The 11,965-nt window shown below is 34.4% G+C and overlaps 1 long non-coding RNA gene across 1 annotated transcript; it reads right to left on the reverse strand.

The window, feature by feature from the left end:
* Positions 1-8,034: 8,034 nt before the first annotated feature.
* Positions 8,035-11,625, reverse strand: LOC147492028 (uncharacterized). Its single transcript, XR_015199638.1, has 4 exons — positions 11,409-11,625; positions 10,259-10,365; positions 9,900-10,049; positions 8,035-8,430 (listed from the first exon to the last, which is right to left on the reverse strand). It is a non-coding gene; the product is annotated as an uncharacterized LOC147492028 (long non-coding RNA).
* Positions 11,626-11,965: the final 340 nt, after the last annotated feature.

The following is an 11,965-nucleotide window of genomic DNA, read 5'->3' on the forward strand; positions in this document are numbered from 1 at the left end:
ATAAGCATAGATCACCAACAACAATTGGATCCAATTATACATAATTCAGTCCCTAATTTATTCAATTGAACTAAGTGAGTACTACCATTAATCACAATCTTATCAAATCATAAAGGGATGTAGCACAAAGCACCAAAACACCTTCAACTTCGCCAACAGTAAGCCCAACATCACCCCATCACATCAAGCAACCCACAAACCAAAAACATACAGAAATACCCAATTTTATCCTAAGGATTAGCAATACAAGAGATTATAGCAATTCCATAGCCATAGATTTCAATTCTTATACGTAAGAGGTGTTTACTACGAACTAGAAATCAATCTCACAAAGAATAAGCAATTAAAGAGCTAGAATCCAATATTCATATGCAAATAAAATTGAAATTCAACTGACCGTAGTAGCAAACAAAACCAATTAAAATTAGAAAAAGGAGAATTAGAAGCTCCCATTTGGGTATGTGGTTCATTCAGCTTTCCTCTCCCCTTCTTTCTTGTGCCTGTCCCCTTTTCAAGCCTCCTTCTCCCCCTTCAATAAGAGTGGCAACCCATCATCTGTCCTTCCACCAGCTTGAGGTTCAATAAAGAGAGATACCCTCTTAGGTAAGTATGTAACCAATGGGTTACTCTTTTAAGTCCAACACCTAATTCCAACTACAAGCATGAGGTGTAAGATATTCCAAACTTAATAATTTTGCCCATGGCCCATGCACATGTTATCTGGTGGCTACCCAATTCATGTTGCCTATATACATAATGATTTTAGTGAACCATAACTAATCCATATAATAAAACCCAATTATATTAATGTATATACAACTAGTTGAATACTTATTGTCAATAAAATCGACACTTTTTTAAATTTTCAGTATATATATATTTACTCACATAAAGCTTAACCTTTTAGCTTTGACATAAAGAAATTAACCAAAAACTCTACTCGTGTATGCAACGTGTACAACTGAATAACTGAAACACTACTAAACTTAATTTTCCAAAAACACCTTTAAGTGAATTCTAGATTATAATATTTATTGAGGATGATTATGATATCATTATAGTATGCTACCAATTCCACAATATTGTTATATCACAAACAGGAAAGAAAAGAAAAAATGAAACAACAATAAGAGATGCCTAGTAAGTTTATGGGTGTCAAAATCAGACAACACTCACAAATCTGGATGCAAGTAAGCCGTTAACACTAACTGAAGCTTGAAGTTATGGTTAAGGCACAAGCAATTACTAGTTGCTAACAAGGATTTGATTTTTTAATGTGAATCCAATGCTCTAGTCCAAGACATTGCATTACATTAAAGTACAAGAATAATTTTTTCACTTCTATTATCTATTCCAATACTATTTAAAAGAAGTAAAAAGAAAAACCTCATTGACTATAAAACCTGACAAGAAACTGAACTTGAGAACACCATATATGAAGCTATAAACATACAATCTTTTAAATAATAATCCAAAATCTAACCACCATAAGCTAAAACCTTAATGTCACAAACTTGTTACACTAAAAACACTACATTAATTAGTTGTTACCTTGAGCAGATTGAACACTTAGTAAGAAACGACAACAGCAACGAAATCAAGCACCTTCAAAAACTTAAAATATTGAACCCCAAATCATGAATTTGATAGAGAATGATTAAAAGTAAGCAATTTGGTTCAAAACCAAAGCATTAGTAACAACCAATAAGAGAAATTGGTACCTTCTGAACAGAGAACTGAAAAATTTCTCAGTTTGTGTGATATCTGAATTGGAACCTTAAAAAAAAAAAAAAAATCAATCTTTAACGAAATTTCATAAAAATGTCATTTTTTTCTCATTTTAAAAACAATCTTGTACTGGATTCTATAAAATCAACATAATAAACAATAATCAACAAAACTTAAACATGTTCAGCAGAAAAGGAAAACCCAGACCATGACTGACAATTACTTACCTCTGTTAAAGAGAATCATCTGTTCAGCAGATCGAACAATTTCGCCTAAAAATGAAATCTCGAACCCTAACTATACAAAACCAAAATTAGAATCAAAACCCTAAATAATTATTTGTAGAAAGAGGAAGATGAGATGAAGAACATGAAAGAAGAAATGGAGAGGACGAACAACACTACTCGTCCAACCTCACAGTTTTCTCGTTTTACTCTTTCACAGGCTTTTTCCTTTGTTTTCTCTTTTCTAGGTGCACGAGAAATGAAAAACTCCGCTTGAGTTTATCTTTCTTTTTCTCCCATGTGATTTATTATTTTTATGATTTTTCTTAGTTTCTAATATATTACTAACCGTCACTAAATATCTATAGAAATGTTACTGAATAATTCAACTATTTAAGCAACGGTTAATAGTATGCCTAACGGATAATAGATGTGATTAACTTTCTAACGGATGAAGAAGTGTTACTAATGATAAATCCTAATTGTGGCCAATTCACCCAAATGGTGTAGTGCCCCCAAGGGGGAGGGTTAATGACGCTCATGTTCTGATCTGGATTGACACTTTAATATTCTAAAATCACTACTTAGGAATTAGGTGTAGATTATACATCCGGTCCCAAAATGATCGAGACTGTCCAAGTTTGGAGTGTTGATGCTCCATAACAGTCTCGCGAGGGATCCAAAATGTCTCGCGCGCGACTCTATGGTGTCAGATAGCCCTCTGAATTGTTCAGCTGATGTAGAATCGAACCAGGAGCTGAAATGATATTCCAAAGATAGAATATTAATTCAACTTCTTATGATAGTGAGATGAGCTCAGAGATGCATACATCTCACTAGGGATCGATACTCAACCCCGTCTTGGTTGTCTATGAACTCAAGACGGATTAGAGCTGTAGTGATGTGGTATTATAACTGTTGAAACTGATCTTGCATGAGTACGGTTAACCCTTTCCCTGTTTCTCTATCTCTATTTATTTATCTAGAAATCAATCGTTATTATTTTACGATACTTACATTACCGTTAATTTACTTAAACCAACTAAATAACCTAAAATCCTACTCACTTTGTAAATCCAGTTGTAAACCTTTCCGAGCCCTAAGGTATGGACGATCCCTTACTTAACCTATCCTACAAACCCACGTGAGTAAGGTAACTTGACTAAACAGACGTTTACGGACTTTGGACTTCAGACTTAAGTAAACCAAACCACAAATTACCGTTTATCATATGGCCTGATGGGTGTGTTAGATTATTAAGGTGTAAATAGGTTATCAAAAAATATCTAGGACGCATGAACCTTAAATTAATATATGCAAGGCATACCTGAGGTTTAACTTCTACAATGAATTGACCTCTCTTCACTACAACAGGTTCATTTGCCAATACAATTTCTAGTTGGTCCAACATCTCCTTAGCTTGAGTTGATTCAAAATCTGGGTCGGCATCCTGATGGTGCCATACCAAAGAACCATAAGTAGCTTATGTATGCAATTCCATCACATGCTCAATCATATGTATCCACCCAAAATCACTACCATGGCCACACATTTCCCATTCTTCATTGCCTGACCTCATGAAGTATTACGACAAAAGATACAGGTGAATAAATTTCAAAATAACACGAAAGATGAAAAACTTCGATACAAATAAATACATCAAATTAATTCAACATAGATAAAAGAACAAGAATACCTCAAGAAGTAGCCATGTTCTGTAGCGAACCCAAGTTTATTGCATGGAGAGAACCACTTCAAACTTCAAGCATTTCTCTATGATTGCGAGTGGCTTGAAAATTCGACCGACTTCATTAGGTTCACTGAAACTCAGGAAATATTTTTGGAGTTCAGGTGTCAATGGATGACCTAGGTCTCAGGTTCGAGTGATATTTCTACTCATTGTACTAATTAAGATGAGCTTATGACAGGCTGAGAAAGTTCGTCAACCACCAACTCGGAGCATTTGTTCTCGTTTCAAAGAGGTTCAAGCTCACCCTGACGCCTTAGCTCAAAGAGTTAATGATTGAAAAGGTTAGCCGAGCATGCCACCAATCTTCCTAATTATTCCAGATTTATGCTTTTAGGCTATACCTATAACCTATCAGAAAAATTGATTTTTGGAATCTGATATATGCTAAAGAACTATAGGGGAAACAAAAGAAGAACATGCATTGCTCACGGGGTAAAAGCATTTTGTGGCTTCTTAACATCAAATATCAAAATGCAAGTATATATATATACAAATGAAGTCTTTACTTACCAACAGAGAAAACAACACTAAAACTATTTCCTTACTTGAATAACAATAAGACACCTTTCTCATTCTTTGGACAACTTTGGACTCATTGCATGTTTTGGAGACATTTTGGACAATTAGAAAATCATACCATCAAATAATTTTGGTCACAATCAATTAACCTGTCAACATGGATTAAGTAAACAATACTGATTATATATAATTTTTTTTCTTCATACACTACTTAATTTCTATATGTAGGATAACAACTTTAATGACTAATTTACAACTCACTAGCAAAAGGGAAGTAGTGAACTTGATATGTTTTGTATATCAATTAAAAAGTTGTAGGCCTGGCTAAAACATGGCAAATACAAATAGTATTAGCAAAGAAAGAAGGTGGTCTCTCAAGGGAATGATAACTCTTGTTACAAGAGTAACGAAAGTAATTGGGTTGATCTCTCAGTTACATCTGACTCTGAATTCTGATGAATTTTTAACAACTATAAGATTGTAATATTTACATTGATTAATGTTCTTTTAGGCATGCAATCGTGGAGGAATTATATATGTGACTCATTTCCTCATCGAGAGAGGGGTACAAAATAAATATGATTTATTTGTCAATCAAAAGTACTATGTGAAATCTTTGGTTGTTTTCTCTTCCTCTATCCCCCATTGGTTGATAATTCTAGGGGGTTACCTGGAATGAAAGAACAAAAAAGGATTCGTATGAAAACACCAAAAAATGCTCAAAACGGAAGTTATCCTATAGTTGTTGTATTCACGCCTGTTCAAAATGCAAATCACAGTATTCGTTCTTATGGGAATGGGAATGAGGAGGGTATATGTTATCTCCACATACCATTTGAAGAAGGTAACTGAAGAAGAATACCTGAAGAAGAACTCTAAATTGGAGAAGAGATGAACTTGTTGGTGTAAAGAAAAATTGGATTAAGCGATTGAAAATAAGGGCTAAATAATGTTTTGTAGGGTTTAAGCTTTTTATCAACACATAAGTTTAGGTAGATGCTACTTCATTGTGGGAATTATACTTTTTGGTTCTAAAACTGGCTAGCAGAAACAGTTCTCCATGTACATAAACTATATTAACAATTTTGGCTAAGCAAACTATATCTATACACGGCTATCCATAAGAACAATCATAAAATAATTTGTAAAGAAATGCTAATCGTAAGGGGTAAAAAAAAGGAAGAAGAAAAAAAAAAAAAAAAGCAAAGCTGATAAAGAGATTTTCAGCAGAAAAACTTGCATATTTTCTTTTGAAAAATTATGGATAACAATTAATCACTCTTCAAGTACTACTATTGCCCGGAGTTGTTAATACATCACCCATTTTCATAATCCACAACCCATATCCGATTTCCTTGGCTATCAATGTGCACCCGTCTAGCATATTAATTGTTGATGTTAAGAGTAGGGCCAAAGCCAAATAAGAGAAGATTAATGGAACCATATTCAAGGACACAGATTTAATGATCATTAATCCAAATTTTTGATTCCCTCAAGACCCTAACATAAAATAAATTATATAACTTAATAGTACAATATCATAACAACCATTTGCTCAAATCCATAAATATAAACACTGTAGCCCAGATAATTTTCTCAAACACCACGCATTGGGAAGTATGGAAAGCTAGAAAACCCAAAAATACACCCCGAATGTAATAAAAAAATAAAATGAATGATAGAGAGGCATACCTTCGAACACTTGCAGAAATAAAGCTCTTATAGGAAGAAAATTTGTATCTATCCAATTAGACTGCAACACGTACTTCTCTTTTTATAAGTTGAATCATTAGTAAATCAAAGGGATACAATTCTGCAAAGTTTTTCCTATTACTCAAAGCAGAAACACAAAGAAGCGTAAGAAAAGTAGAGACTACATGTTTACAAAGCATGCAATAACCACTGTAAAGGCATGGGAACATGAGACAACAAATTTGATGATACATCTAACCACTGTAAAGGCGTGTTCCATCCAAGATTTGCTGGCAAGGGACCTGATAGGGAATTGTTCCATAGCTCAAGCACCTCTATCTTGGTTAGTTCACCAAGTTCAGTAGGAATAATGTGACTTGTTAATTGGTTGGACATGACATTCAAGAGCTGCAAATTCTTCAAGTAGCCTAACTTTGTTGGAATCTTTCCAAATAACTGATTCACAACCTAGGGACAAATAGTATAAAGAAATTGATCAATTTTTTTGTGTATCTCTCAAAGAGGAATCCCCATTATCTTCTAATGACAACAAAATTCAAATGAAAAAAAATCTTGGGTTTACATGATAAATTACACGCTTCCTTCATAAACTAAAATACGTGTCAAGTGCATAATTACATTGACTGAGGTTACTCCAAATGGTACACATTATACTATTTCTATCTGAACATGAATGAAATTTGGTAGGATGTTATTGCTCTGCTCTCTGTGTGTGTATGTTTTAACCGGGTGTCCGTGCCAGCTTACGCGCACCATGACTAATCCCTGGCCTTGGTTGGAAATTCGACCTGATACTGCCTCGTCAGTGACCTTAAGGGGGCACACTTTTAATTTGCTTGTGAATGCATGAGATTTCATCATGGAGTGTGGTACTTAGTACGTACTACTTAGTGTGTAGTGACATGGTCGGTAAGGATATGGATCCTTTGAGATTTGTCTCTGTTGTTTGTGTCATGTTGAACTCTAATATGAATGTTTACTAATGAAAGTGCTCTGTGAATTGATGGTTAAGTCATGTCAACCATACACTACCTATTACATCGTTGTGCATTTGCTATGAACTTTCTATGACAGTAGCTTTAGAGAACCTACTTACCCTACTTAACAATATTTGATACCTTTGCTATGAACTTTCTGTGACAGTAGCTTCAGAGAACCTACTTACCAATATTTGATACCTGTTGCAAAACTTGTTCCCATGGTTTTGTTTATGATTCACTTACTAACACGAAATTTTGAATGCGGTAGTACTTGAGGATTCTGGAACCCATTAGAGGTTTAATATTGTAATGTTCAATTAAACCATTAAATCCGGTAATTTTCAATTATGGTGTTACCTTATATTTTTAGTTTTTTTCATCTTAGAAAATACAGATAATGTCTCCATAGAGAGGGACCTTAAGCCAAGATCCCAACCATAAAAAATGAAAACAAAGCAGCGTACCTTCAAATCAGATTTTTGTGTTTGCAGTTGCCTCCATAAATTGGTTGATTGTGCCCTGTGATGATGTGGACCAATTAGAGACAAATTCAGAAACCTTCTTTTTTCCGCTAATCACTCATCATACTGAAATGAGGAGCAACAACACACTTATACATTAAGGTTATACACCTTGGAAAAGGTCCCATGTTTGGACTCCGAATAGCCCACGTAACAAATCTCATGGACGAAATATTTAGTATAATTCAAAATGAACGTCCCAATCCCAAAGAGCGGATTTGACTTCAATATAATTCAAAGGCCAACTTGTAAATCTCTTCTCTACAATCAATACTTATATACTTATTTATTATTTACACTTCTGCTGAAGAGTGCATGGCTAAGTTTTCGTGTTTACACATTGTTGGGCAATCATTTTCCTCCACAATTTGTTTTTTGCTTATTTCTATTATAGCCCTGCCTTGGAAATCATTTAATTTCCAAGTGGGATATATGATATCCAAATCATTATCAAGTGGAACAAAAAGTTATAGACCAACCTGCTCAAATCTGCAATAGTTAGTTTAGCACAGAGCAGAAACAAAAAACACAACTCCAGGTAACGGAAAGGGCAAAGCAAAAATGACATCCAAATTCACAATTTATTGAATTAGCATGCACATCTGTCTTTTGTACAATATACAAATGGGAAGGGAAAAAAATTGGTCATCTCTGTTCATTCCTAGTAAGAGTGGCAGAGTACATTCAAGTGAGATCATGATGGGTGAAATTGAAGAGCCATATAAAAAAGAACTCCTTTCACCAACCAAACTTGTGCATTACAACATACAAAAAGAACTCCTTTCACCAACCAAACTTTTTCAAGAAATCCCTTGTTCTCTTCCTAAACAGGTAAAAACTATCACAACCAAGGCAAGAATCCATGGAGGAAAGTTCAGACTTGGGAGCTGTAAACTTTTCAGCCAATCAGGAGTTTCCTTCAAAGCCAATGCTATCAAAATAGTTATAATGACAATTTCAACCAGGATCTTTGTTATAGGATTGACCAAAGAATCCTGCAAGTTAGAGAAGATATATGAGAGTGAAAGAAAACAACTGTTAATTAGAATATCAAAAATCTAGATTGCCAAATAATAACTAATGGCTAACATTGAACATTGTATCTATATCCTCTCGACATTTATCTCTACCTCATTACTATTATTTGTTCTACATAAAAGTAGCTTCCTGCAATCTTTTACAATGGACCAAATGTAAAATCTTCTGACATGCTACCAAGTCTTAAAGAACCTAAAGCTATTGAAGGACTCATGCACCCAGAACAAAGCAATTGAGTCATGCACAATATGTTTGTCAACTATCTTCCAAGACAAAAACAAAGTGGCTATGACTTAAGTAACTTTAACTATTTAAGTCTTTTAAGTGGCTTCTGCTGAACATGATTAGTTGATTACACTGTGCAACGAAAAAACCAGTGTACAAAAACTAAGGGCAAAGATACATCTTTTACTCATTACAGGTAGAGAGGTAAGACTAATTTAAGTTGTAAACTGCCAATACTACGTTAGCAATGTTGACAATTGAAATGAATCAATTCTTCAGTTTTAAAAAGCTACCATTATCCACAAAGTTTGGGAGTAATTAGCACATAAACAAACAATTTGGAAATTTCATATCGTGAGGAGAACTATTAAGATATAGGAAAATTCCCTTTTGATTTTTCACTTATTTCAAATAATTTTAATCACCTGGAATCCATCTCTACAAAAATTCCTAATTGTTCTAAGGGCGCCAAAACCAATTCGCCCGTCACAAAGTCTGTCTAGGGAGTCTTGTCTCCCAAGCTCCCATCTACTCCTCCATCCTCTTTTCCCTCCCTCTCCCTCTTCTCCTTCCCAACTTCACCCCTTCTCAAGTTTCTCATAACACCAACCCCACTTCTCCCCCTCTCCTCAATCGCTTCCTACCACTTTTCCAAAAGGTAAGTTACATAAGGCAACCTAATTCACATATAATAGACTAATAAACAGGCAACATGCATCATATATTTCTCACTCATACCTACAACAAATAAAATGGAGTGAGCGGCCACTGATAAATGAAATAAAAGGAGATAATTATTAAGACTGGATTATTAATGACATGTGCAAATTAGTTATCAAACTTCTCAACTGGCGATCTCCATGACACTATGTTGTCACTGCTTAAATTGATTTCTACATGACATACATCATAAATTAGAAACATGTTTTCACTTCTTGACATGTAAAAGAATATATAAAAACTTGCAAGGGATTCAACTATACATAACCCACTTGCAAGGGTTGTAATTACCCTAGTGCAACTCAGCAAACTCTTCTTTCTAGATAAACTTAGTAGTATTTTTTTCTTTTTGATAAAATAATAGTATAGTGGAAACCATTCTTAATTCTTAAACAATATGACCAATGAAAATAGGGCTTAAACTTACCAATCAAGTAAAGTAAAATGGACTAAGTAAGAGCATGGAGGGACTTTTGCTTACACATTTGGAGCAATAACACCACCAGCTAGTGCCAAAGATTGACGCCGTATGTATTAATGGTAGTTATTTATTTCTCCTTGTCACCCTCGTTCTTGTGAGAACATGTAGTCTCCAACTTTGGAAAGGGTATACATTGCTTATAGATTGGTTCTGTACCAACAATGAGAAGCAGATATATTAAACCCAAAAGCATTAGCTCTTAACGAAAAAAAGGACAATCTTGTGGCTTATATTAAAACTAAATCCGGTTTGGACTCGAAGTTCCTGGACCTGTGGTGGAGAAAGGAGATACCCTTATAGAGTATGAAATAAGTGTTGGAAATTGATTGAAGGTAAGAGAAGAAGAAGAAGGAACAAACCGTGAATTTGTAGATTGAAGAACACGATTGACAATGGTTATTTTCTCTGCTGATTTAGTCCCATTGATTATTTTATCACCATTCAACTAATCCAATACCAAGCCAATCTTGAAATACAAAGACGTTCTTAATCAATACCAAACACCAATATATACTGTTTCAGCCATATCACAAACATAATTTTCAAGGGGAAAAAAAATAAAGGCAATTCAACGCAAACATAATTTTCAAGGGGAAAAGAAATAAAAGCAATTCAACAGGATTGTTTATGCGAGATGGTATAATTACTAAGAAATTACACAAAAGATTTAGATTTAAATCTCAACTCTGAAATAATCTGAAGAGTTAAGATTTTACGTGATTTCCCAATGTTCATCTATAAAATTACGTTACTGACTGACTCATTCCAATTACTATAGCTTTTTATATGTAGTTCCCCGACTTGGAAATGAATTAGACTGCTTGTAGGCACAACATGATGCATTCAAATTGAAAAGAAACACTAAAAACAATAACTTAACTTAAGAGCTTTCAATACACTTGCTAGTGTGCCCATGGTGCAATAATCGAGTTTCAACAGTGGCATTAGTACACTTCAATTATATAAAAAAATGAACTCTTAATAATAGTTTGTATGATGGTATTAGTAAAATAAGTTTATGGCTATCACTATTATCTTGAGGGTCCCCAAAATGTTTAACTCCCCACTCCAATCAACTGTACCCATACCCTATAACAACAATCCCTATGTTCAATTCCTCCAAATGAACCTCAAGTCTTTTGTGTCTCCTTTCAAACACAACAAAACTCAAAAAAGATAGTTCAAAGCAACAAATGCAAGAGATTGAACCTACTTCTATTTTATTAAAATAGTCAATAATGGAAAGGGATAGTATGAAAGGGGACAATATCTAGAGAGCCAAAAGGGATTCATTCTTCCAGAGTAGTTCTCGATGAACGGGGAGAGCATATAGAAATTTGACAATCTCCTGACTTTAGATTCTAAGACTTGCTCAACCATTCAAAACTTCGATCAAACTCTTTGGCTTCATGAAATTTGTTCGGGTTATTTTGTCAAAAATTCAAAGACTTGCTCGACCATCTTAAATTACTAAAGCAGCTTTTTGTAGTTTGTAGTTTTAGACTATACCGTTGATGTGTGAAAAGAATCCCATAGAGCATCCCCTTTCATCATAATTCGGTGAGTAACATTATAGTATCTGCAATTGCTCCATGCCTAGTGAGACAACATTGTCAACTATTAACACATAAATTTTGATACATAAAGTAATTACAATAAAAACTTGTAAAATTGATCGACATATCATATACAATAAATTCCATGGTGATTTAATTGGGCACTCATCAAATTGTATTGGGCAGCCTCCGGCCAAAACCCGACAACTAAGTCAAACAACAATAGCCCAATACCCCCACCTCAACGCATACCGGCTACTCTTTTTTTCAAACCTTTTGTAGTCGGTATCATCTCTCTTGCAAGACTAAACCCCAAAAAAAAAAACTTCGAGTTTTCTGTCATGTTCATACTTCGAGTGTTGAGTTGTGAATCAACAATGGGAATTGAAGTTGGTGACTTCACCCAATTTGAGTCATGTCCCGTTTGAGTATATACTCAAACTTGGTTGGGTTGACTAAACTTGATTAGGTTGATTAAATTTGATTGGATGGAAGATTGGGTTGATTAAA

The sequence above is a fragment of the Coptis chinensis genome, chromosome 6 (genome assembly GCF_015680905.1).
Source record: "Coptis chinensis isolate HL-2020 chromosome 6, ASM1568090v1, whole genome shotgun sequence".
NCBI classification, from domain to species: domain Eukaryota; kingdom Viridiplantae; phylum Streptophyta; class Magnoliopsida; order Ranunculales; family Ranunculaceae; genus Coptis; species Coptis chinensis.